This window comes from Notolepis coatsorum (assembly GCF_963971535.1).
Source record: "Notolepis coatsorum genome assembly, chromosome: 11".
NCBI classification, from domain to species: domain Eukaryota; kingdom Metazoa; phylum Chordata; class Actinopteri; order Aulopiformes; family Paralepididae; genus Notolepis; species Notolepis coatsorum.
The window spans coordinates 33274958-33301195 of NC_140175.1; positions in this window are offsets into that span (position 1 = coordinate 33274958).

A 26238-nucleotide genomic window follows, 5' to 3' on the forward strand; every position below is an offset into this window, starting at 1 on the left:
GTCCACGGAGGACGCCATAGCCCATGTGCTGCACACAGCAGCATCACACCTGGACAAGAGGCAGGGGAACTATGTGAGAATGCTATTCATCGACTACAGCTCGGCATTCAATACCATAGTCCCCTCCATACTCATAGCCAAGCTCAGGGACCTGGGCTTGAACTATGACCTCTGCCAGTGGGTCTTGGACTTCCTGACTGGCAGACCCCAGGTGGTGAGAGCAGGCAACTGCACCTCCTCATCCATCACCCTCAACATAGGGGCCCCCCAGGGCTGTGTTCTGAGTCCCCTCCTCTACTCCCTGTACACACACGACTGTGTGGCTCAGCGGAGTAGCAATACAATCATCAAATTTGCTGACGACACAGTGGTGGTGGGCCTGATCTCTGCCAATGACGAGAGGGCCTACCTGGAAGAGGTCAAGGTCCTGGCGGGATGGTGCCAGGAAAACAACCTCTCCCTGAACGTCAGCAAAACAAAGGAGATGATTGTGGACTTCAGGAGGTCGGGGGTCAAGGACTACAGCCCCCTCAGCATCGACGGGGCACCGGTTGAGAGAGTCAACAGCTTTAAGTACCTCGGAGCCTACATATCCGAGGACTTGACATGGACCACACACATTGACAGTGTTGTGAAGAAGGCACGACAACGCCTCTACTTCCTCAGGCACCTAAGGAAGTTCCAAGTCAGCCAGAAGATCCTTAAGAACTTCTACTCATGTACAATAGAGAGCATCTTGACTGGCAACATCACCTCCTGGTTTGGGAATAGCACTGCACAAGACCGAAGCAGACTACAAAGAGTGACACGTTCAGCCGAACGCACAATTGGAGGGGGGCTCCCCACCCTCCAGAACATTTACAACAAGCGTTGCAAGGGCAAGGCTAAGAGAATCATTAAAGACTCCAGTCACCCGAACAACTGCCTCTTTGAACTGCTGCGGTCAGGCAAGCGATACCGGAGTCTCAAGGCGAGCACAGAAAGACTCAGAAGAAGCTTCTATCCCCAGGCCATCAGGCTGCTAAACGAACAATGAACAACACTACACAACAACAACCACCAAACGCACATAGCACACACATCCACAAGCACACACTCACTTTAAACAAACACACTGTAGCACCCACTCCACACACTTTATAGCACACACCCACTTTAAACAAACACACTGTAGCACCCACTCCCCACACTTTATATTTATTGATGAAGGATTGCACTACAACTCGTACACCTTACTGTAAATTGTACCTAAATTGTACCTCATCCCATTTCTGCTTTGCACTATATAGTACTGTACATTAGTACACTGCATAGTATTGTATATTATATGGTAACTCAGAACATTGTACATATGTCTATACCGAACACTGTGACCTCATTTTCTTCTTCTAAATTACATGCTATACTATGTTATTTGATACTATCTTGTCTAGCACAGTCTCTGGAGCGTAACAGTAAGAAGCATTTTGTATGAAAGTATTCTGTACTTCTGTATGACAACTATTAAAGAAACTTGAAACTTGAACTTGAAACTAGCTTGGGGTGTTCTGTAAACAGGCGACTGACTGGCACGCCTTGGTTGCTTGAGGTTAAAACGGCGTTTTTATAAAGCAACTGGGATGGAGGTTTTTCCTCTTCCAACAACCAAATCCGACGACCTGGTTTGGTTATCGACGGATTCTCGTTCATATCTGGGGGATGATGACGGAATGGATCTGAACATATGTAGAGGGGTCTCACGCCCTGGGGGTGGGCCACCGGGCGTGGTTCGCCCGAACGTCTGGGTGGCGCCTTCTTTTCATGTTAAGATCAACATGCATATCTGCCCCTTCTCCTGGAGTAGGCATGTCGGCGTGGTTAGGGCACGGGACTGGTTCTGGTCACGCTGGTCCGGATCAGTTGAACCTGTTGTCCGCCGGGGATGCAGATCTGCTGTTCTGGTACCCTGAGGGACTTGGGCTTTTTTCAGGGGGAAAAATGCCAGGTCGGTCCGGGTGTCACAGGGTTAAGCGCTATGGAGACCCTGGTTGGGTACATTTTTTACTCAGCACTGTCGTAATGGCTTACGGCCATGCCAACCTGTACACGCTCGATCGTCAGATCTCGGCCGCTACACAGGTTGGTCCTGGTTAGTACTTGGTTGGGAGACCGCCTGGGAATACCAAGTACGGTGTGCTTGGGGCTGGTTCTCCATTATTTTTCGCTCCTCTCTCACGCATGGCGAAGAGGGCCCTGTTGGGGTGGTCTTTGACCTCCTCTGGTGACCCTGTGCTTCCCGTATCGCCGGGCCCGGTCCGAAGTCATGTTTCGTCGACCCGTAGGCCTGGGTTAACCCTTTTTTGAAAAACTGAAACACTTGTACTGCGGTATAGCCGGTGTATACCCGCAGGTGTGTTTTGGAGTTTTTTTCTTGAGGGGTTATAGGAACAACCACCGCATTGGGTAACACCAAGGTGGTTGATTCCCTGGTGTGTTGGAGCAGTGTCAACTCCCGGGTTCACCGGTTGAGGGTGCCCCTGCACGTTCATGACGTCTGCCAATCGTGTCAGCCTTCTCTGCCTCAACCCCTCTGGGTGTTTTTTTTTTTTAAATGGAGGCTTGGTCATGCAACAACGCCAGCATGCGCCCCTTCCGCCGGGGCGGCTGTGTTCAGCTGTCCCCTCTGGCGCCTGTCTCGTCCGCAGTCTCCAGGCTAGGGTTAACAGCCTGTTGCCTGGTTTTTCCCCGGTGCGCTGCCTGCTTCCGTTGGTTAACCTTTTTTGTGTGCTTACGTCCATGCTGACTGCCTGTTCTGCAGGGTCAGTGTGCCAGGCGGTGTACTATTGGGGGGACAGGGCCCGCTCGGCCGAGGGGCCTTTGTCCGAATACGCTGGCGATGTGGGGTGCGGGGTCACTAAGTGCCCACCTGGTGGGGTCTTGATGCTGGCATCATGGACTTCTCCGGGCCCCCGTTCCAGGGGGTCCAGTCCCTTTGGTGGGTCTGGGCCTTCTTTCGCGCTCCGCTGCTACGGCCTTGCCAAGGGGTTGGGTTTGCCCTTGACCCCGTGATTCTGGGGGCAGTAACGAGGTTGTTCCCTCCGTTCCCGGGTGGCATGCGGGTTGTGCGTGTGTGTAGTCGTGGGGTCAAGCCACGGTCTGCTCACCCTGTGCGTTGAGTTGCTTGAGTGCCTCTTCGCACGGTCGGGTCCGTCGCCCTCCCATGAAGCCCCCAATAGGGGGGGTGCCCTCCATTAGGGGGGGTCGGGGGGGCTCGGTCCTCCCTGTTCTGATGGTTGTGGGGGGCCTCAGCGGGGTACATTTGTCGAGCTTCTAGCTCCCGCTCAGCTCCTATTATGCAATGAGACGCTGAGCGGGAGCTAGTGTGATACAGAACGTTAGGTTATGACTATAACCAGGTTCTGTTAACACTAGTGGACACTCAGCGTCTAGACGCCGCTGTGGCCCTTGATTTTTCATTGTGGTGAAATTTGTTGGAAAGGAGATGAGTGTGTGGCACCACCCCTGCTTATGTAGGTAAGCGGATGGGGGTGTGGCCAGATGAATGCTGGCATATAAAGGTACATTTTGAAATGTATTCAGTATATATATGCTGAAGCGAGATATATGCAATGAGACGCTGAGCGTCCACTAGTGTTAACAGAACCTGGTTATAGTCATAACCTAACGTTAATGGTACAGACACACAGCCCTCCCTCTTGGCATAATTGCACTTGTGAGTTTATTCAAAAGGTAAAAGGAATTGTTTAATTTGTGCATTTTCAATTATATGTTTTTTGTATTGTGCGTAATATTCGTTCTATTTGTTTTCTGTATTGAAGGCATAAGAAACATGCAGAGGAGGAGTACATTTTGTTTTATCCCTCTCTAGATTATTTATTTTTTGCCCAGACTGAAAAGTGGCCCAATTACATTATTAGTTGTATAGCTGGGGCGCCCGAGTGGTGAACCACGTAATGCGCTGCGTCGCAACACAGCCGACCCGGGCTCGATTCCCGGACCCAGCGTTCTTCGCCGAATGTCTTCCCCTGCTCTGTCTCCCATTCCTCCTCTCTCTCTCTTTACCGGACTGCCCGGTAGTAAAAACCCAATAAAAAATCCACAAAAAACATAACTTGTCCGAAAGGACAAGTAACATTTAACATTAGTTGTATAGCTAGCTAGCAGGACCTCAGTGTAAAGAACAGCACGGGGTGAATGAATGAATTGCTGCATTTCTGTAACTTTTCGAACACTGGTATGACACAAAGCGTTTTACAATGGAATGACTGCTTACATTATGGAGCTGAGAGAGAAATGTACGGATCTAACCAGCCAGATCTTGCTTTAAATATGTAAATAAAGTACTAATCAGCCACAGGAAAAAATGTACGTATTGTACGTTATGTTATAGGTTGATTAGTACTTTATTTACATACTTTTTCAATCACCGTTCAAGTAGGACATTTAACCCACAGCTCATTGAACACAGATGTCATTCAATGATAATCGCATGTTATATCTGTTATAATCGCCTGTTGTTTGCCGTCAAGATGTCTGCGATCAAATACTACAAATACGCCTACGTCTAAAATCTTGAATCTAGAAGATGTAAAACAATGGTTTGTGTTTGCACATATCCTAATTGTACCACAGCAATGTCAAGCCACACTTTGCACAGTTTGAATAGACCTTTGTTGGATAGGGACACGCTGAAAGTGTGGCTAGTTATGTTACAAATGGATGAAAACATTTGTCCGTACACTGTGCCTTGCAGACCACTGGGTCTGTAGCTATACATTTTACCCTGATGACTACTGGCAGTCCAAGAGAAGAGATACTATACCAAAGCACTTTTTCTGAAAGAAAAATGCTGTTACAAGAGTGCAGAGACCTGCTGTAGACAGAGTGGAGGTAATGTTATTAGCTAAAGTTATTGTGTTGACCTGGCATCAGTACACACAAAGGCTTGGCATGATAATGGAAAAAACAATTACTCAGTAAGCCAGTAGTATGTACAAAATATCAACTGAGTCATGACTGATTATAAAATATCTATATATAATTCCCCTTCGCAACTTCTTTTGTAAACATCAGAAAACACGCACCCAGCCACAAATAGTGGAATGGATAAACAGAGACCAGAAGAAGCGTAAACCCAAAGGTCTCTCTCTGTAGGGATCAGACACATAATAATAATGTTGTCAGACACATAATAACAAAGTTATCAGTGGCAAAGAAAAGTTATTTTAGTGGATGCACTTTGACGTGCATGTTTGCCCCATGTGATTACATTGCACCACGTTTTGCGGCTGAAGCGTTCTCCCTCAATACTGGACCAATTACAAAAAATTTTGTCCCTATTATTCATTTAGACCCCACACATGATGGAAAGTTTTTTGTCCAGGTTTAAAAGTTACAGAATTCCCCTTTAAGAGCACCAGGCATCATCAAAATGCTGGTCAAGGTCTGCAGTATCGCTAAGATCTACAATTTGTGCTTCACAATATCAGAATATACCACATCATTCCACTTGCTCAGAAATTTACTTTGCTATTTCTACTACCAGAATGCCAAGTGGGGTATGCCACTTCCAAGTAAAGAAAATAAATGCTATAAGGTTTTATGCTATTGTGGTGTTATTGTAGATAGCTAGGGTGGTACTGTAGAATTGGGTTGTCATACATTCCACCACTTGCAGACTTTGTTGATGTGGCTGTTGTCAACATACTTGTGGAATTGAACTAGATTTGTTTTATCGATGCGGCATCACTGTTCCGGATTCAAAAAAATTCGATTTTAACGGATGTGCACGCGCGCGCACACAAAAATGCGCTCCACTCATTCGTTGTGCGTACCCACCGTCTTATAACAATAGCGCAGGTCGTCAGGTGTCTTTTTTTTTATCCACTTGTTCTCCCATTTTCAATTTTTCTCCCATCCCAATTTCGTATCATCCAATTCAACCCTCCCCTGTCTCGAACACTGTTTCTTGCCTCCCACAAGCCGGCTGCAATGTGGACTAAGTCATACATAGCACGAGTCCCCTCCGATACTCGAGGTAACAGCAGTCGCATCTTTTCACCTGCGCGGCGCGATCTTTCAGCGTCAGGGGTCTGCGCTTTGGAGGGGCGCCGCCCCCATCGCTTCCTGATTCTACTGCGCAGGCGCACCAACCGACCTGTAGGAGTCGCTGTCCACAACGCCCGATCCCCACCCATCAGTTTCCCACCCCCTAATACTGCCAATGTGTATTAGTACGGACGACCAGCTAAACTGAAAGCAATGTGGAGCGCTGGGCTCGAACAGGCGAACCCAGCGTCTCCAGTATTTGTGGTGAGCGCCTTGCCCACTGCACCACGTAGCCGCCCTGGTCGTCAGGTGTCTTCAACTACACTACCCGGCACTTATCTATAGACTTTGCATAATTATAGGATACCAATACTAACATAACAAAGAAAGAGAAGTGCAAAACCAAAATACAAGCCCTCACTATACGACAAATGGTCCCGACTGGAAGGATGAGGCATTAAGTTGTGCTTCAGAAGGAAACTGTCCTTCTATAAACTGTAAGTTACATTGTTAATTTAGTTTGTATTTACTTGTCTAGTTTAAGTTAATTCAATTAAAGAAATTGTAACTACAATATTGTATCTACAATTACATTTAAAACATTGTTTGTTTTTCAACCATATCTGTTGACAATATAATTTCTTTATATATTGAAGGCTACATCCTGTAACCTTTTTCAGCTTCTCTATTTCAAGGCAATATTTACAAAAACTAAACTAAAACTAGTAATTTCCTATACAAACATGTTTCCTACTATTTATGCATAATAATCATCTGTTCTGTGCGACCGCGAGGGAACATGTATGCGCACACGTGTGCGTGGGAGCGCGCATGCATGCAGGGCCGGACTGGGGAAATAATTCATACCGGGAGATATAGCGCGAAATATAGCCCCAGTCAGGCCACTTTTTAAGCGGGGGGTCTGGGGGTCCCCCACCAGGATTTTTTTTGTTACAAAGACTTAATTTCCTGCATTCTGGTGAATTTTAGTGCATGTGAATCACAAACTAATGAGCCAACAATTGCTTAGTACAATGTACTGTTATGAACCTCAAATAAAACTGTTGTGGCACTAGCAATGCTACTCTCTCCACCTTCAAAAAGAAAAAAAGCAAGAGCACAACATATTTGTCTATTTACTATTATAATACAGTTAACCACTCTCTCCACCTATTCAAACAGAGCAAGAGCACAATACCATATTCATCATCATCATCATTTATTTATTTATTCGTACATGGAATTACCACAGACCAACAGTACATATTAATATAATCCACCAAATAATAATATATACTCTTAATAATAATAACACTTTTCAGAAAAGAGTAAAGGAATGTGAATCACTACCCACTTTCAAAAACACTCTCAAAAAACACCTACGGGAGACTGCAATTCGAAACTGGCCCCTACAAATGTCCTAACCTAGTTGTACAGTAAATTACCAAGTATGGCTTTGTCAGTATTCCAATGTACAGTGTACAATGTGTCCCCCCCCCCTACCCAACCCCCCCCCCCCCCCCCCCACCTCCAATGTACAGCCCCCACCCAGCCACCCAACCCCACCCCACCCACCCAACCTCCTCCAATGTACAGTTTCTACGTCAAATGTATATACACTCTTTTTCTGGACACTTTTGTATCACAAACAGTACTGTATTTGCAAATCTGATATGTCATAAATGTATAGATGTAGCAGTACTGTCTATCTGTATGTCATGTATGTCTTATATGTTATGATGAATTGAAAATGGGGGACCCTGATCAAACAAGACGAAAGTCTTTCTCTGGTCTGCATCCCCTTAACAATTGTAGTCTATAGTATCCATGTGTATTTGTGTAAAGTATTTTAAAATCTTTTACCCAACATTATAATATAATATATAATGCTGTATTGTATGTATCTGTGTGTATGAGAGAGGGATATGCACATGTGTTTGTGCATAATGTGGGGACGGGGGGGACGGGAGGGATTGTTTTTGTGTAGTTATCCTATATAGGTTTAAGAGGGGAGGTCGCTTATAATATAAGCCCTTGGGTTTTTTGACCTTTCCTCAGTGGCGGTTGGAATGCCCCACGGGCCCCGAGGCGAGATTGACAGCTCGGGCCCCCCCCCCCCGATATTTATTGTATTATTAAAAAAAAAAAAAAAAAAAAAAAAAAATCCAACATGAAACAAAACATATCACAATACAATAATAATACGTCAAATGTATATACTCTCTTTTCTGGACTCTTTTCGTATCACAAACAGTACTGTATTTGCAAATCTGGTATGTCATGTATAGATGTAGCACTACTGTCTATCTGTATGTCATTATGTTATAATGAATTGAAAATGGGGGACCCTGATGTAAACAAGACGAAAGTGTTTCTCTGGTCTGCATCCCCTTAACAATTGTATGTATTGAGCTGTACTGTATTGTACCCATTCTGCAATCTGTTAAATAAAGTTTTCATTCATTCACCATGACATGTTTAGGTATTTGGCCAGATCCAGCTTGTCTGTGATGAGAGTGTTTTCTGTCTTTATGATTGACTATCATCATTAGATATTTCAGTTTCGTTATTACAGTAGCTGGCTAACAGTACGTTAGTTGACTAATACCAGAGTCAGAATTGGGTAATATGCCGACTACTGGCAGTGATGCGACCTATGTTACCACATAACTTTTGTCATCTCTGGTACTATGCAGTGCACTATGCAAAACGGCAAAGAGATAGGTAACGTTCGTTAAGTGCCAAATTACCATCATCATGATACACCCTCACATAATTCACAAAGTGTTGCGCCACCCATGTGGTAACCTAGAAATACCATAGATTGTGGCTAGGTGGTAACGTATATGTTTTCTATGATCACTATGAATTGAAAATGGGGGACCCTGATGTAAACAAGACAAACGTCTTTCTCTGGTCTGCATCCCCTTAACGAGCCGTACTGTATTGTACCCATTCTGCAATCTGTTAAATAAAGTTTTCATTCATTCATTCACATTACGTTAGTTAGCATCCAAGCTAGCGTGATAACGTTAGTAGTACTAGGTAGCTTACCTGCAATAATGTTGTCATCGTCCTGGACAGATAAGACTTGTTAAATCATAATATATCCACACTTTGTGCTGGTAAATGTCCCCTTTAGCTGTACTGTACTGTACCCATTCTGCAATCTGTTAATAAAGTTTTCATTCATTCATGTTTCAGGTGACTTATTATGTTGTGTTTCTCTGATGTCGCGTTCACGTTACGTGGGAAGAAGCGGAAGAACCAGAGGACATCTCGTTGCTACAACTAGGAAGCCTTCACGCATTGACTCGATCAAAACGCCCACATCCATACTTCCGCAATTCGTGACGCGAAGTGGGAGATATCGGGGTCTATAAAAAATCCCATATGTCCTAGTAGGAATTACAACTAGGAGGCTGACGTGAATGGTTTTTCCCAGTCGGAAGCTGATTCTTCCGATTCTTCCCACGTAACGTGAACGCGACATCAGAGAAAAAAACACCTCCGCGCTGCTTGTGAGATTTACGTGGCTACGTCACAGCCAAGGAAAGGGAGCGCTGGATTTGTGCAAAACGCCCTGTTCCTAAACCACACGCTATCAGTCGTACTCGTACCACAGTACTGGCAAAACGGGAGGAGCCTAGAATCAAAACAAACGCACCAGTCCCAGTTGCCGTTACCACCAGTTGTGTTCGATCCAGTCCCACACGCGAACGGCAACTCCATTCAGTCCCGGGCCTGGGCCCGGGGCCGGAGGGGGGGCCGGGGCCCGGGCCCCCCCTCCCGCCAGACAGTGGGCGGGCCCTAAGGCCGCTGCCTCCCCTGCCGCGCCTATAGCTCCGCCCCTGCCTTTCCTGCACATTTTAACTGTTCTTCTTTTTACTTATTTTATTCCAGAATGTATATTTGTAAGTGCGAATAACAATAAACAAATAAACAATTGTATGTATTGAGCTGTACTGTACTGTACTGTACCCATTCTGCAATCTGTTAATACACTTTTCAATCAATCAATCAATCAATCAATCAATCAATCAATCAATCAATCAATCAATCAAGCTAACATCCACGTGTTTATTTTTCTCACTGACTAACCTGCTGGTCCCTTGACTTTGGGCTTGGTGCAAGAAAACATTTGATAAATGTTCCCGGATTTAGCAGCATCTCCTGATGCAAGGGCCTTTCTTTTGTTTGCTTTCTCCCTCTCTGATCCACCCTTTCTCTTTCTTCCACTGTCCATCTTGACATCAATGTTACTTTCGCTCTATCTCTCTCCCGAGTCCCCACTTCACTACCTGGCTCAGTGTAACCTCGTTCCCAGCTTTATCTCGTGAGAGTGCCATCTCTGCCATTCCATTCGCCGTCTCCGCTGTCAATCAGTTGTATGGCCTGGTCCCGCCTCCACCAATCACATTCACCAATCACAGCACGGCTCCATTTGTGTGTGTGTGAGAATGCTCCGCGAGAGGGGGAGAGTCAGACACTACTCCAACTCTGTCGCAGACAGTGAAATCCTGGTTGTTCCCCCCATAGATATCTATAGTTCTATATATATCTATGGTTCCCCCCACCCCACCCACCTATTATCTAACTATCGCACCGCCGCAACTAGAAACAATGGCGTCTAAGTTCAGTGGCCTGACTGTGGGCAAAAAATATTATAATAATAATAATAATAATAATAATAATAAAAAAAAATAAAAAATATGTAATTATATAATTATTATTTTTTTTTTATCTGTCCAGGTCAGGCCACCGGGAGAACTCCCGGTGCTCCCGATGGCCAGTCCGGCCCTGCATGCATGTGGCGTCCAGGCAGTTCTGATATTACGACTGCATCCCTGGTTAAAAGTGCCATTAGATCGTTTTAAGTTTTCGATTTACTGAAGTCTATTGCGAGACGGCGATCATTTTGGAAATTTGTAACCATGGGAATTGTAGTCTTTTTGCGGCCATTTTGTGGAGGGCATCTATAGACCACTACACTTCCGCGTTACATTGAAATCAGGGAGGAGATTGCGGGGGGGTCAAATGAATGGATGTGGACGAGAGCCGTGATGGAAGTGGTTGCCGAAACGGCTGTGGGGGTGCTAGAGACATGATCGAATAGACGTTTATGCGCCTCGCTCTCCTGAACACGGCGTGACCCATAACTAATCGATCAGAACTAAATCGGCAGAGAAAAAGCCCATTTTAAAGCACCTATTCCGCATGGACATACGCAGAGTGCCCATGGAGTCTGGACGACGCGAGATGATGCTCGAATGAATGTGGACTGTTCTATCAGAGGGGGGAGCTTCGGTGGCCAATGTCCTTTCAGCCGAACAGGATAATGAAAAAATTATCCCACTAAATGGCCAGACGCGTCTTATGGCGACATCTACAATTACCTCATTGAGTCTACAGGTAGACTAATGTTTATATTTAAGTGCAGCGGTCTGTAGCCACTTACATGACCATCGAAGCTCCCCCCTCTGATGGAACAGTCCACATTCATTCGAGCGTCATCTCGCGTCGTCCAGACTCCATGGGCACTCTGCGCATGTCCATGCGGAATAGGTGCTTTAAAATGGGCTTTTTCTCTGCCGATTTAGTTCTGATCGATTAGTTATGGGTCACGCCGTGTTCAGGAGAGCGAGGCGCATAAACGTCTATTCGATCATGTCTCTAGCACCCCCACAGCCGTATCGGCAACCACTTACATCACGGCTCTCGTCCACATTCATTCATTTGACCCCCCCGCAATCTCCTCCCTGATTTCAGAATCCCGGAAGTGTTACGGTGGTCTATAGCTGCCGATCAGCGTTGGAATTTTTCTGAACTACACTTCCTGGCAGATTCTATGGGGGTTCAAAGTTCAGCGTTCTGAATGAATTATATCAATAACTGTTATTATTCGGGATAATAAGCCACAAAAGGTAACGTTTTTGACAAATATTGAAACGCAGTTAGTTTCTCCTCCCTATTGTTAGCATGTAGCAACAATTAGATCTGAAATTAGTTTCAAAATGGTTGCACTGTGGTGAAAATAAAAAAGTACAGTCAATTACAGTAGATCATTATCTGTTCTTATGAACGCCTGGTGATACTAAATCCAAATTGAACTCGGGCATTTGAAAGATAATATATGTATATATATATATATATATATATATATATATATATATATATATATATATAAATGTGCGAATTGGCTATAATAAGGTAATTTATAAGCCTCCTATTCTATATTCTATAATAATATTTCAAATTGCATTGGTCCGGAGGGGAGAATTCAGTACTGTATCTACAGAAGCTTCTGTTTAATCATCTTCCCTTTATTAATTTCCTTAGATTTTTTTGTACACATGATCTCAAGAAGGTACTGAACGAGATCAGTGGCATTTTTTTATTTTTTTTATCTTTGGTCATTATTAGCATGGTGTTATTCACTGTCAAAGATGCAAAGAAAAATCATAATTCATATTCTCCAATTTAAGCAAGCCTAGTAATAGACACAATATTTCTGACACTGTGAATACATTCCCTGAGGTCCATAGATGTACCTAGATACCAACAATATGCAAATGACCTTGTAGAAGTGGAGCAATATTACATTTACCTAGGTATATATTTTAGCCGGATTTTCACCACGGGTGGAACAGGTTTAAGACCTTGGTTTTATTCAACACATGTCAAGCAATCATGCAACTTAGATCCTGCTGAAGGATACTTCAGGAGAGGTTTCAAACAGCTTCTCTCATATCTTCCACATTGGGAACAGCAGGCTACATGGAGGCATATAGATTGGTTTTCCTCCACAGACATGAGAAAGTTGTGGAGTAAAGGAAGAGTAATTTCTTATTTATTTGGGATTCATCAGTGTCCGCAGTGCTGAGATCAGATATACTGTAGGCTGCTGTACAAGTGTGTGTTTCTTCCAGAATGAGATTTTCTTCTTTGCAAAGTAATATAACATTAAGATAACATAAACCTGTATTCATCCCCTTTATTCTAGGGGATTCAATCAGGATAATAAAAATATCATAAAATAGGAATAAACAATACAAAATAAAGATAGAAATCTTATCTGCACTTGATCTCTGGGTGAGTGAACAGGTGAGACATATGTATTCTACGACTCTTCTCCATCCAGCACGGCTTTGGGCTGTCTTCTCCGCCTCTCCCCAGCTGGTACCACATCTCTTCAGAGACATATGTATACTCTATCAATAATGACACTATGCACATATGGAACCCCCCCCCCCAATATAATATACAGACTCTGTCCTAAGGCCAGCTGGTAACTTCAAAATAGTCAAATAATCTTGTGATACAAATACCTCCATGCATAATTCATGTGACAGTAGCCTATACAGTGATGCATAATTACTGACAGTGAATTGGAAAACGTTTAGTATTTAATAACATTTGTGCAAGCCAAGGTGGAGATCACATGATTTTTTGTCCATAATGCCTAATCTCCTAGTTCCCAAAAACGTTTTAAATTAAATTGTAGCGAATTAATTGGACTTTGTATGGTGTTGTCAGATTCAATTGAGAAACTATCTTATCCCCTTCATGCACTACGCTTAATTAAGCCTGCACATCCTGGCAACCCAGAGTAAACGTATACATCTCTTCAATGTGCACAGTCAGCCTCCAAAGAAAGGTCTCAATGTACAACAATGGACTCCATAGCCTTTTAGACACTTTTGCTCCACTTAAAACACGGACTGTTTCCTTTACTCGCTCTGCACCCTAGTTTACACCTGAGCTACGCTGCTCAAAGCCAAAGGCCGCCGCCTAGAGCGCCTCCATACTAAGACTGGTCTTACTGTCCATAAAGAAATGTACTTTAATCACATACTTCACTATAAGGAAGATCTCCTAAAAGTACTCACTATGCCAGTGTAATTAGCTCAGGCGCAGGAAGCACTCAAGCCCTGTTTTTCACTGTTCTATATCATGCTAGCTTCCGCTCAGCGTCATATTGCATATATCTCACTTCAGTGGATATGCACTGAATACATTTCAAAATGTACCTTTACATACCAACATCCGTCTGGCCACACCCCCATATGCTACCTATATAAGCAGGGGTGGGGCCACACACTCATCTCCTTCTCAAATTTCACCACAAACAATTGCCTGTATACCACCACTTGAATTAGGAAAGAAAGAGAGGAAAAACAGAAGACAAGGAGATACGTTGACATTATATCTTTATTTTCTCTCTCACTATTTTCGAGAAAATACGGCGATATTGTCTTCGTCACTGGAGTGTCTGGAAGATGATGATCATTCTGACCTCCACCGGCTTTTTCGTATTAGGGGCTCGCGCCGCTGATATACTCCCCACCTGCAGTCCTCCTTGCTGTGGCTGGATAGGTATTGAACCTCCGGTCATACAGCTGGACTGTGGGAGGCGCCGGCTGTTGTGAGAAACCGGTTTGAGTACTGTTTTGCTTGCAAGCACTAGTTGTCTGTTAACGCTATGGGGGTTAGCTGACAATTTTCCGAAGGCCGGCCCCTGATTGGGGTCCTCTGCTCGGCTTCTTAAGCGGCGGACGGAGGATCTTGGTCTGACGCCCATGATGGTCAACCTAGTGGGCCGCGACCAAGACCTGGTTGAACCCGGGATTCTCTGGACAAGCGGATGCTTCTCTGTCCCGTGCAGGCCCCATCTTTCACATGAGTGAGAGTACACCCTAACGAGGAAATGTGGGCATGGATCTTCGTTATCGGAAGATCCATGCTCAAGTCGGCTGCAGCCCGGATGGGAATTGTGCCGGCTCCGCTGTATGTCTGGTAAATCACTGTTGAAAACTGTGTTTGACATTTCTTTTTCTCTTCCCTCTTAGGATGGGGAGGGACTCAGGCGGCGGCCTGTCTGAAGTGTGGCTTATTATGTCGTTGTGTACAGTTCAGGTGATAGCTGCTTAGCTGGCGTGCTAGTTTGTGGCCTACTGTTGTTAGCCAGTCAGCTGTTAGCTGCGGCGCTAGCTCGTTGTGTTCACTAGGCTAGTAAACGTTAGCTTGTTGCTATCAGTCGGGCGGCTGTTAGCTTAATGCTACACTGTTGAACGTTACTGTGACTATAACATGCCTTAAACACTCTGACTACGACGTCATCTTTGACAGAGGATGTTAGTCGACCCTACACCCGGGTGCCATGCCAGCGAGGACTTCGTCAACATGGAGAACGGCGGCTGGGTGGCGTAGCGGACATACCCTCGTCACCAACGCAGGAAATGCCGGGTTCAACTCTGTGTCCCGTTGACCAGTGTTGCAGTCCTCTCGGCCTGCGCTCAGGGTGAAGGTAGGAGTCCTGACCGGACTTTAAACACTTCTTCTTTTCTTCCCTTCTAAATGTTTTGTAATAACGATGTTTCCAAAACATGTGTTGCTGCAATACATTGAGGATACGACGCGTGTTGTGTGTGAATTGTCTTGTCACTGGTATAGCTTCTCTCTCCATTTTAGCATTTTAAGTATACTATCAAAAGTCATGGAAAAAATCATTCATGAACAGATCAATACATATTTAGTGAGTAACAATATCCTATTTGAGCATCAGTCAGGCTTTAGACAATCTCATTCCACTGAGACTTGTCTGGTGTATTTGACTGACTGCATCAGAAAGGAGATTGATTCAAAGAAATTCTGTGGAATTATCATGTTGGACCTACAAAAGGCCATTGATACGGTTGACCATAGTGTCCTTTTATTTAAATTGAAGGTGATTGGGTTTAGTGGGTCAGCATTGAACTGGGTCACCTCATATTTATCAGGCAGGTCTCAGATGGTAGATGTAAACGGGACCTACTCCTCAGCCAAGGCGATCACCTGCGGGGTGCCTCAAGGGAGTGTCCTGGGGCCTCTCTTCTTTCTCATTTACATAAATGATATGAAGAATGCCTGTTCATCAGACCTCTTTCTTTATGCGGATGACTCAGCCATTCTGGTCTCCCATAAGGACTTGGCAGTAGTGGAGAGGACCCTTAGTGAGGAGCTATCAAATGTGCAGATATGGCTGTCAGATAACAAACTATCTCTTCATCTAGGAAAAACAGAGGCCATCCTGTTCGGATCAAAGAAACGGCTTGGTAAAGAAATTGAAATGAAGGTAAGAGTAGGTGAGAAGCAAATAACAAACAAGGATTCTGTAGTATATCTAGGCTGCATACTGGACAAACATCTTACAGGAGAGGCCATGGCTAAAAAAGCCCACACTAAAATCTGCCAGAAAACGAAATTCCTAGCTAGACAAGGGAAACTACTGGACCAGGCAACACTTAAAATGCTAGCGGGCGCATTAGTACAGAGTCACTTTGACTATGCTGCCACCTCCTGGTTCAGTGGCGTTCCACAGGTCCTGAAAAACAAACTTCAGACAGCTCAAAACAAATTAATGAGAGTAGTCCTTAAACTACCTCCACGCACTCACCTAGGGCCAACTTTAGGCAACTAAACTGGCTTCCGGTCAATAAAAGGGTAATTCACATCAAATTAGGTCTCACACACAAGATAGTTCAAAATACAGGTCCGAAATATCTATCTAATTATTTTAATCGATTCCGTGACAATCATTCATACTCCACTAGAAGGAGCAGTACGGATTTTATTCTGCCAAAATTTAACTCCCTAATGGGCACAAATACTTTTTTATATTCTGCAGCACTGGAGTGGAACAAGCTTCCAGTGGCCCTGAAAAACATCGAAGAGGGGGGAAGTTTTAGACGTGCCACAAAGAAATGGCTAGCCAGTGAAGTATAGAATAGCCATAGGAAGGAGAGGGTAGGGAGTGTTTTTTGTATGGGGTTGCTATTATGTTTTATTCTGTTTTTTATTATGATGATCTATGTTTTATTATGATGCTCTATGTTTTATTATGATGCTCTATGTTTTATTATGATGCTCTATGTTTTATTATGATGCTCTGTTTTAGTATGTTTTATTATGATGCTCTATGTTTTATGATGTCTGTCCATGTCCAAAATCAGGGACCATGATGGAAATAAGTGCTTGCACTTTCTCATGTTTTTATCCCTTGGATGCTGTCTTTTCCTCCACAATAAAAATCAATCAATCAATCAATCAATCCATAGAAAATCGGCGTTGTTTTTTACATGTGTAAAAATGAACTGGTTAGTTGTGATGAGAACATGTGTGTTCATGTAACGTTTGTAATGTGGGTGAACTCACAACTAAGAGGGTTAGTTAACCTGTGAAGCTATGCTTAGTGACATGTGATTGAGGAATGAATCTTTTTCTCAGCCTGTGATGACAATGAACAGCATGTTCACATATTAACAGGAGTACCTGTTCAACCTGGTCGTATCAAGGGTAAGGTAGGAGGGGTGACCCCCCCGGTTTCCCTGGGGCTTCCCCCCCCTCCTCTCAGACATGTTTGTTTACAATATATTGTGTCACTGTGTTTGTGGGGATACGATGTAACCCTCAGCTTAAGTTGCTGGGGTTGTGCTTCCGCTTGAGAAACTATTCTTTTCCTAAAGAAAAGGTTGTTTGGTCACTTATCATGTGTGCTTAGCAAGGCCTGTGGCCAATACGTAATCAAGGACTTATGTCTCTCTCGTTATGAAAAACGGCGTTCCTCTGTAGTAAGAGTGTACTTTTGCCATTTTTTGTTGTGATGAAGGGTTGTGTGTGTCGTTGTGATCTACAACTGGGTTAGGTTTGGCCCACAGAAGCACATGTGTAAGTCTGGACCGGGGCTCTTAAAGGGGTCCTCTCTGTTCTGTGTTTTTTCCTTAGTAAAACTCAGATAGCAGGTTAGCACATGAGCTATGTGAAGCTGTTAGATGCTTCATGTAGCATGCTATGACTGGGTCATGCTCTACTTTGTCATTACATCGTATCAGGGGTGAGGGGTCGTAAAGGGGTGAACTGGTAATCCTTTCCTCCCCTTTTCTGATTGGTCAGGGGTTAAAACCCACTGTCCTTCAGGGTTCCTGTCATGTTGCTGTTCGGCACGTTACAGGGTAGGAGGGGGGGGGGGGGGAGTTTCCTGGTCCCACGCCCTGAAAAATTGGGCGTGTGCACCCCGGAAATTCCCCCGCCATAGAGTATGTCACTGAGCGCGTCTCTATTGGTAAGACTTCCGTGAGTTGTTCAGGTTTCATGTTATGGATCTGTTTCAGGGAGTTGTCAGAGCTCCTCCTCATGAAGCTCCTCCTCAGGGAGAAGTGCCTTCTGTGAGTTCGGACTCTCCTTCCCAGTGAGGGAGCCTCCTCAGAGTTTCAGAGCCTCCTCCTCAGATTGTCAAGGTGAGTAGAACTTCAAAAAGGAGTTCTGCTCTATTGTATGTGTATTCGATTCAATTCGATTATTGAGTGTGTATTGGTTCAGTACCTCCTCCTCGGAGAGCCCTAACCCAAGTGTTACATAGCTCAATGTTGCAATATTCTTTTCAATCTATACAGCTCGCGTGGGAAGTCTCTCTGGGGATTTCCGTCTCCTCCCTGTGGCGAGGGTGGCGGGATGTAAAAATGAAAACATTTTTACCCTCAGCCGCGTCACGTGGGATTCATGTCAGTCTGTGTTTCTTTCTTTTTTAATAAAAATAGGAAAGAACATGAAGCACGACGGCTCCTTGTCGTTCTCCCAGGCGACTTGGAGGAACAATGTCTGGTGTCTTGTTAGACTATCCATTGATGTGTTTGGGTCTCGACGCGTACATAGTGCTGGCTCTGGGTGTTTCTGATAAGAATCACGCATGAGGCTGGTACGCCTTGGTTGCTCGTTATTAAAACAGAGTTTTTATAGGGCAACTGGGATGGAGGTTTTCTCTTCCGAGCGCCTGTTACTAGGTCTCGACGAATTCTCGTTCATATCTGGGGGATATTAACGGAATAGATCAAAACATAGGTAGAGGGGTCTCACGCCCTTGGGGTGGGCCACTGAGCACGGTACAAATGGGACCGTCTGGGTGGCGCCCTCTTTTCATGTTTTAGATCGACACGCGTACCTACCCCCTCTCTTGGAGTGGGGATGTCGGCGTGGTTAGGGCACGGGACTGGTTCTGGTCACGCTGGTCCAGGTCAGTTAACCCGTTGTCCGCCGGGGACGCAGATCTGCTGTTCTGGTACCCTGAGGGACTTGTGCTTTTTTCGGGGGGAAAAATGCCGGGTCGGCCCGGGTGTCACAGGGTTGGGCGTTATGGAGACCCTTGTTGGGTACATGTTGTACCCTGCGCTATCATGAAGGGGCTGGTTCTCCATTATTTTCGCTCCTCTCTTACGCATGGCGAAGAGGGGGCTGTTGGGGTGGTCTTATGGACCTTCTCTGGCATCCCTGTGTGCTTCCGGGCCCGGTCAGAAGTTGTGTTTCGTCGACCCGTAGGCCTGGAATAACCCCTTTTTGAAAACTGAAACACTTGTACTGCGGTATAGCCAGTGTATACCCGCAGGTGTGTTTTGGAGTTTTTTCTTGAGGGGTTATAGGAACAACCACCGCATGTGGTACCAAGAGGGTGGTTGATTCCCTGGTGTGTTGGAGCAGAGTCAACTCCCGGGTTAACCGGTTGAGTGTGCCCCTGCACGTTCATGACGTCTGCCAATCGTGTCAGCCTTCTCTGCCTCTGCCCCTCTGGGTCGGGGTTTTTTGGTGGAGGCTTTGTCATGGTGCGCAACAATGCCAGCATACGCCCCTTTTCGCCGGGGATGCTGTTTTCAGTTGACCCTTTTTGGCGCCTGTCTTGTCCACAGTGCTCCAGGCTCGGGTCAAATGCCTGCTGCCTGGATTGAGAGATCGACCCCTTCTGGTGGTCGTCTCCCCAGTGCGCTGCCTGCTCCCGCTGTAGTGTAGCCTCTTGAGTGCTTCGAGTGACAGCCATGCTGACTGCCTGAGTGTGCCAGGGTCAGTGTGCCAGGCGGCGTGCTAGTGGGGGGAAGGGCCCGCTCTTGGAGAGGCCCTGTCCGAATACACTGGCGATGTGGGGGACGGTGTCACTAGTGACCGCCTGGTGAGGTCTTGATGCTGTGGCATCATTGACCTCTCCGGGCCCCCTTTTTCCGGGGGACCCAGTCCCTTCAGTGGGTCTGGGTCTTCCTTCGCGCTCCGCTGCTACGGCCTTGCCACGGGGTTGAGTTTGCTCCAGACCCCGTGATTTTGGGGGCGGTAACGAGGTTTGTTCCTTCCTTTCGTTCCCTGGTGGCATGCGGGTTGTGCGTGTGCGTAGTCGTGGGGTCAAGCCACGGTCTGCTCACCCTGTGCGTTGAGTTGCTCGAGTTTCTCTTCGCACGGTCGGATCCGTCTCCCTCCCGTCCTCCAATAGGGAGGGTATCCTCCATTAGGGAGGGTCGGGGGGGCTCGGTCCTCCCCGGTCTGATGGTTGTGGAGGGCCTCAGCGGGGTACATTTGTCGAGCTTTTAGCTCCCGCTCAGCTCCTGTTATGCAATATGACGCTGAGCGAAAGCTAGCATGATATAGAACATAAGGTTATGAATATAACCAAGTTCTATGAATGCTAGTGACGCTCAGCGTCTAGACACCACTGCGGCCCTTGATTTTTCATTGTGGAAGGAGATGAGTGTGTGGCCCCACCAGGGCCGGATTAACGACCGGGCCGACCGGGCCGCGGCCCGTGGGCCTCTAGTGATGAGGGGCCTCCAAAAAAAAATATATATATATATATATATATATTTAAAGATTCTTTTTTTTATTTTTATTTTTGGGGCCCCTTGTCACTAGAGGCCCCAACATTTTTTTTTATTTTTTTTTAACTTTAATTTTTTATTGTGTGAGGCCACTCGTCACTATAGAGGCCTTTTGGAGGCCCCTCGTCACAAGAGGCCCCACATTTTTTTACATTTTTTTTAACTTTAATTTTTAATTTTTTTGGAGGCCGCTCGTCACTCGAGGCCTTTTGGAGGCCCCTCGTCACTAGAGGCCTTTTGGAGGCCCCTCGTCACTAGAGGCCCCAAATATTTGTTTATTTTTTTTTAACTTTTATTTTAAACATTTTTGGAGGCCCCTCGTCACTAGAGGCCCCACATTTTATTTTATTTTTTTTCTTATTTTGGAGATCGATGTCATACTGTGACACTGAATGAAAACATATTTCATCAACTAAAATATTTTAGTCAACAAAAATATTTCATCAACTAAAATATACAGTACGTCACACCCTGCCGTCTGCAAGTGGCTAATCTTGAGTATTTTTTTTCCTCTTCATAAGAGTTTGAGGTTTTCCGTTTGAGGTAAAAACAGCAATAAAAAGTCAAAACTCCCAAGTCCCAGCCCCGACGCCTGAATACTTTTATCAACGGATTTCCAGTTCCGTGTTCACGTTCTGCGCTCTGATTGGCCACTGACGTTTCTGGTAGCGCCAATCGTGTGACACCTCTTTCTTTCACTGGTTAAGCTTAGGCACATTTTCGAAGTTGGTTAAGGTTAGAGTTTGTCTTAGAGCAGGGCGATAGAACACTAGCCCTTATTCCATACTCTAACGGAACAACTTCAAAAGAGTCGCCTAAGAAACGTCAGTGGCCAATCAGATCGCAGAACGCGAACGCGGAAATGGAAATCCATTGGTAAAAGAATAGACACAGCCCCGACACGAATAAGGCAGATTGGGATCATTATTCATGACAGACAGCATGGACCCGTCGGTGCTGATAGCGGATATCATCGAGCTCCCCCTAGTGACTAGGGCCCTAGGGGGCGTTATTTCTAAACCTAGCCGCATTTCTGGCAGACGCTCTCTGATTGGCACTGACTGACACTCTCTGATTGGCCACTGACATGTTTGCCCAATCGCGTGACGAGCTGTGTCTTTGCCCATTTCCTCGTCAAACAGCCTGCAAACTACCTGGCGTTCTATCGCCACGCTCTAAGACAAACTCTAACCTTAACCAACTTCGAAAGAGTGCCAAGCTTAACCAGTGTAGAAACAGGCGTCGGCCAATCAGAGAGCGTCTTGCCAGAAATGCGGCTAGGTTTAGAAATAACGTGACTAGGGGCCTCCACACTACACACTAGTAAAAAAAATAAAAGAGATACGAAAAAAAAATATATATAATCAGATCCTCATCCAGCGTTTACTTTCACAGCATCTATAGTGACTACTAGTATCATCTCATCTCTTCTCTATCTATTTTTATTAAATATTTTGTATTGCAAATTGTTTGATAATGAGGGGTGAGAGACGTTGAGTCTACGTGACACTGACGTCCAGGTCCAGGGGTCACTGTCAGGTCAGGTGACCACTGATCGCGAGAATTGCACTTGCAAGTTGATCAAGTAGGCTAAGACTCGTCTCGAGTAGTACTGTATGATCAATTGAGACTGTGACACTCAAAAAACATGGATAAAAAAGTAAAGCGGTGGGAAAGCGGAGCTGCTAAGTTAAAGTCTAAACAGGAAAGGGACAGAAAGAGCGCGTTACTTCGGCAAAGCATACCAACTATCGCTACTTTTTTCACCCCGTCAGGTAAGGAGGAGGATAGCCCCCTGGCTAGCACTAGTAGCAGCAACGTTAAAGAGGCTGAGCCAGGCGCCGCGGGCAGAGAGGACGAGAATGCTAACGTTGTTATTATTATTGATGCTAGCGACAGAGAAGAGGAAGCGGCAGCCTCTAGTTCAACTTCAGCCAGCCCACCACCACCAGTGGCTGACGCCAGTGCCACCTGTTCGTATACGCCCGCCGCATCTCCACAGCCCAGCCCCAACACCAACACGAATGAGCTGGTTCCTCCTCCTAATACAAGCCTGGTATCCACTACAGTTGAAACAAATACAAGAGGAATTACGGTATTCTATATATTTTTTAAAGTGACATATAAAAACGCCACTGTGCGTGTGTGGGGGGGGGGGGCCTCCACAAGAATCTGGCCCAGGGGCCTCTGAAGTCTTAATCTGGCCTTGGGCCCCACCCCTGCTTATATAGGTAGCAGATGGGGGTGTGGCCAGACGGATGTTGGTATGTAAAGGTAAATTTTGAAATGTATTCAGTGCATATCCACTGAAGCGAGATATATGCAATATGACGCTGAGCGTCACTAGCATTCATAGAACTTGGTTATATTCATAACCTTACGTTAATCTTACAGCCTCCTGACACTCTCACTCCTTTACAGTGTGATAAACCTTGTGGCTACGATCACCTGGATGGTAAACTACTTCAACTGTCAGCGAGAATTGTAGCAATGCCACTGTGTCATATTTTTTATTTAAGTTTGAATGAAGGTGTTGTTTCTAGGATGTGGAAGGTGGCGAAGGTCACTCCTCTACCAAAAAATACCAAATAATCTTTTAATGGAAAACATAGTAGACCTATCAGTATCCTGCCTGTTTTGAACAAAATCATGGAGGGTGTTGTATTTAAACAGATTCAGCACTATCTCTCACTATCTATTCAGCATCAACACTGAATTCCAACATGCATTATAAAGAGGGTTATTCAACATGTACAGCCTTAACACAACTAACAGATGACTGGTTACACTAGATTGACAGAAAGTTAATGGTGGGCACTGTACTATTGGACTTCAGTGCAGCCTTTGATCTAATAGATCATGAGTTGCTACTAATCAAATGATCTGATTATGGATTTAACACATCAGCTATCAATTGGATGCAAAGTTATTTATTTAATAGACAACAGTGTGTTTTATTTAATGGTGCATGTCAAGCTTTAGATCACTACAATGCGGAATTCCACAGGGGAGCTGTTTAGGACCTCTCCTATAAGTTAAGATGATCCGACCTTTATTCAGGTGTCAAAGCAGCATGGGGAGGATACAGGGGGGTGGGGGGTACAGAGCTTTACAGTCCTATATAGTCCAGTATCTATATATACTATAGATACTGTTGGCGCCATATTGCTTATTATGTAAAATGTTTTCTTTTTGACCATCATGTGTTTGATATTTAGATTAAAATGTATTCTATATTCTATATTGTATATTTATCATGAAGCAGAAATAATAAATTCTGGTCATTTGGAATGATTGATACTACCATGTATTCATCAGTAGACCAGACTGAGGAGCTTAGCAAAGATCTCCAAAGTGAGTTGATGCTGGTAACGGATTGGGTTTCTGAAAATAAGCTCAAATTGAATATCTCAAAAAGTAAGAGTCTGTTACTAGGCTCCAAGTATGCTTTAAAAATAGACCAGAAGCTAATCATATCTTTACAAGGAGTGATGATTGAGCAGGTTACTGAGGCCAAATTATTGGGTGTCACACTTGACAAAACATTTTCATGGTCCACTCACATTGATAAGCTGGTTGCCAAAATGAGCAGAGGCATTTCAATCATTAGAAAGTGTGCCTATTTCTTAACAGAAATTACAATGGTACAAGTAATACAATCCCTAGTCTTATCCCACCTTGACTACTGTCCAGCAGTCTGGTCTAGTGCTTCAAAACAAGAGCTTAACAAGATCCAACTGACTCAGAACAGAGCTGCCCGTCTTGCCCTTCACTGTTCAATAAGGGACCGTGTGGAAGGGATGCATGCCAGGCTGTCATGGTTGAGGGTGAAAGACAGACTGGCTAGCAGCATCATCCTCTTCGGTAGAAATATCTGTACCTTGAGTGTGCCTATATGTTTTAGACAGATGATACATACTAAAGATCAACATGTTTATAATACCAGACATGCAGCTATGGAAAGATTCACGTGAAAACGAATTAATTAAAGAAAACTGTAATGTATTATAGAGCTATGTCAAACTGGAACAAACTGCCATTACAACTAACACATATTACCAGTAAGACAAGTTTAAAAAAGAAATTGAGAACAGCGATTTTACAGAAATAAATAATTTTATGATGTACTTTTTTTCTTTTTTGTATCCAAATTAGGGCCTTTGTGTGGTGGTAGGTGAGAGTTGGGACCTCTGTCACCTCTCCACTTCTGTGGAGCTTCATTCATGTAGACAGACAAATTACTATCTGTACTGTCATTATTATTCTTTATTTTGGTGTTGTTGCTTGTACAATGTGCATGGTATTGTTTTATTCTGATTGTACAATGATTTTATGTTTGAATGGGTTATGTTATTTTGAGAGGACCCCAGGAAGAGTAGTTGTTACTGAGGTAACAACTAATAGGGATCCTAAATAAACTAAACTCCAAAAATGCACTCTGTGGCCATGTAGTGCCATGTAGTACCCTGTAGTACCATGTAGTATCCTGTAGTACCATGTAGTATAGTACCATGTAGTATCCTGTAGTACCATGTAGTATAGTACCATGTAGTATCCTGTAGTACCATGTAGTATCCTGTAGTACCATGTAGTGCCATGTAGTACCCTGTAGTACCATGTAGTATATTGTAGTACCATGTAGTATAGTACCATGTAGTATCCTGTAGTACCATGTAGTGCCATGTAGTACCCTGTAGTACCATGTAGTATCCTGTAGTACCATGTAGTATAGTACCATGTAGTATCCTGTAGTACCATGTAGTATCCTGTAGTACCATGTAGTGCCATGTAGTATCCTGTAGTACCCTGTAGTACCATGTAGTATCCTGTAGTACCATGTAGTATCCTGTAGTACCCTGTAGTACCATGTAGTATCCTGTAGTACCATGTAGTATAGTACCATGTAGTATCCTGTAGTACCATGTAGTATCCTGTAGTACCCTGTAGTACCATGTAGTATCCTGTAGTACCATGTAGTATAGTACCATGTAGTATCCTGTAGTACCATGTAGTGCCATGTAGTACCCTGTAGTACCATGTAGTATCCTGTAGTACCATGTAGTATAGTACCATGTAGTATCCTGTAGTACCATGTAGTATCCTGTAGTACCATGTAGTGCCATGTAGTGCCATGTAGTGCCCTGTAGTATCTTGTAGTACCATGTAGTGCCATGTAGTACCATGTAGTACCATGTAGTATCCTGTAGTACCATGTAGTGCCATGTAGTACCATGTAGTACCATGTAGTGTCCTGTAGTACCATGTAGTATAGTACCATGTAGTATCCTGTAGTACCATGTAGTGCCATGTAGTACCCTGTAGTACCATGTAGTATCCTGTAGTACCATGTAGTATCCTGTAGTACCATGTAGTGCCATGTAGTACCATGTAGTACCATGTAGTATCCTGTAGTACCATGTAGTGCCATGCAGTACCCTGTAGTACCATGTAGTGCCATGTAGTGCCATGTAGTACCCTGTAGTGCCATGTAGTGCCATGTAGTGACATGTAGTGACATGTAGTA